Consider the following 2,889-nt stretch of genomic DNA (forward strand, 5'->3'; position numbering starts at 1 on the left):
TTAATTCTGCTGCTATGCCAACCCCCCCCCCCCCCCCCCCCCCCCAAAAAACAAGCTTCCGGGCATCGCGCGGCCGGTCAGCGCTCCCAGGCAGATTGGGGAACTTTGCTCCAAAGAAATCCAAGAAACTAGAGCAGCGTTCAAAAAAAGAGGCTTTTATTAAATGGGGGAGATTATCAAAGTTTTTTTTTTTTTTACTCCTATCTAATTCGTGAAGGGTTAACTTGAGTAAAGATGACTTTCCAAGAACAGAAATAAAAGGCGTTGGTGCATACTGACCTGTATTGGTTAGCAGTTTCATTGCATGTCTTTCACAGTAAAAAGATCGGAAATAACAGGTAAACACTTCTGGCAGCTGTGAGAACCTTACACCCAGGTTACTGGAAAGAACAGCAACATGGGTAATTGCTTTCATATAAAACAAACAAATAAATCAGGAATAGTGAATCCCCTTTGGTATTGGTAGCTAAAGAATATAAGCTCACAGGTGCTGTTCCTTCTTTTAGAAACAACACGCCACGCCACAAAGGGAAATGTATATGGAGAATGTGTTTTTGATAACTGTGTTAAAAGGGCTTTGACAAGCAGTCAGGAGTTACAGTTGCCTGCTAGAGGCACACCACCGCCATCTAGTGCACAGCAGCGTATTGCCAGTAACTACAGGAAACGAGTTCCAGAAGTGGCAGTATTTGAGTTACTCTTCAATGTGCTTGTAGTTATTAAGAAATTATCTATGTGTGAATGATGGCAGCCTTGAGTGTTTCTTCATTATAAAGGATTTCATTAGACAAATACAGGGTGCATAAGAACCTAATTTAATTCAATAAAAAAACATACCATTTTGGTGTAGCGAGAGAGAGAGAGAGCACAAAGTTTTACACAGCCTGTACTACACAGTATCACAGTATGTTACTTATATATATATATCTATATATATATATATATAATATATATATATATAATTATATATATATATATATATGCTGTGTTTGTCTGGAGATCTATATCTGTATGTCTTGTTTTTTTTTTTTTCTTTTAACATTATAGTTAAAATGATAACTATACTCAAGAGAAGAAACACAGCAAATTAAATTGTCAGATTTCTCCTAACAGGCTTCCTTGACTTTTTTTTTTTGGTTTTTAAGGAATTGCAGTTTTGCTTTTAAAAGTGAAATATTTGATTATCAATGCTGTATTGTTAATGCGTACTAGTCGATTAACCCCCAATCAAACACTTCGAGTATACAGGGAGGGATCTTATCCTTCTGTGAGGAGAGGGTAAGATCTCAGATAAGCTCTTGGCTTTCCTGATATTTTCTGCATTGTTTCATTCATCGTGTTACAACCCCCTTTGTTTAACCTTTGCACCTGATGCTGAGTACGTTGGCTCGTGCCATGCTTGAGAGATCAGAGCTGTGGATTGGGGGGAGGGGGTTGTGTGTAACGGTTGATAGTTCAGCTGTGAACCTGCCTTCAAGAATGACCTAGAAAGCAACTGGCCAATCATTTGTATTTTACACACTCCATACCATTGCCGTTTGCATATTCACGGCTCTTTTTTTATTCACTTTTTTTTATTCAAACTTTAATGCAAGACTGCTTTTAAATCTTGCATCTGAGAGCTGAGTGATTACTTTTAGTATGTGAACAGGGAGGCTTATGATTCCTGCTGTATCTATAGGATTGTGAGGTGAGGTCTTTGTGGTTCAGGTCCAGCTCTTGCCTTTCCACTCAATGGGCTGAGATGTCAATTCATTAAAGCGTGCTGTGTTTATTTCTCTCAGGACAGTCAACAACCCATAATAACCATGATCATGGAGCATGCATTGCCTTGGGTTCATACTTGTTTTTAAGCGTGCTGCCACTCTGTTTAAATGGGACCCAAAGTAGCAGAACAAGAGTAAAACAAATGGAATGTGCAGATCAGGTGCATGCTTGTAGAACTCTTGGAGATTCCAGGAATCATTTGGAATGAATGCAGCATACGTTGAACTTCAAGAGAGGATGATGGTTCACACTTGTAATATAAAAACAAAATGACTGAATAAATAACAAATCTGTGAGTAAAAATGGCAAGGGTACAAAACGCAAGGGGCTGCCTCATTATCGCACTGCTTCATTGTTCTCTGCAGGGATTGCCATATGTAGAATCAACTGGGCTCGCTCAAGTGTTTTATACAGAAGGGCACGGAGGGATTGTGGAAAAACCTTTCCACACCCTCGGATTCCTTAGTGCTTTGAGATGAGCGGCTATTTCATTGTGTGCCAGATCGGAATCCTGCCACATGTAGATCACCAACACAGGATGGGACTCGGACCCAGCTGTACTGAGCAGTGGCATCATTGAAATCTGCCCTTAACACAGCATCTGATGTCTTTTGTAATTGTATTACATGTCAGATTCCTTAGTCTAGAAATTGGAAAGAGTAGAATAAAGCAGAGGGCTTTTGTGTTAAACACTATAAAACCCTCTTTGATTTGTGTCCAAACCAGGAAAAAACAACTGTTTATTGAGGAAAACTAAATCGACCCATCCTAGGGTATGTGCTTTTTATAGCCAACCGGAAAGAGGAGTTCTTACAGCTCCCTATAGTGAAAAGCAAAAGAGAAAACAATGCTATGCAAACTTTAGATTCTTTATTTATGAGTTTTTGTATTTTTTATTGTGGCAGCGCAGTGTATTTCCTAGTTAGCAGTGGAATTCCCGTTTTGTAGCCTTGTTGTCACTTGCTGGGTTTTCCCTATTGTAATGGCTACTGAATATCTTGCCCCGTGGCATTGTTCTTCAGTATTTCTGGTTGGGGCGCCTGGAAAACTTTTCAGACATAAATGATGCTGTGTCTGTGCATGCTGTTTCACAGAGTGCCTTTGAGCCCAGTCAATGGGAGG

Source organism: Polyodon spathula, chromosome 21, assembly GCF_017654505.1.
Source record: "Polyodon spathula isolate WHYD16114869_AA chromosome 21, ASM1765450v1, whole genome shotgun sequence".
NCBI lineage: Eukaryota > Metazoa > Chordata > Actinopteri > Acipenseriformes > Polyodontidae > Polyodon > Polyodon spathula.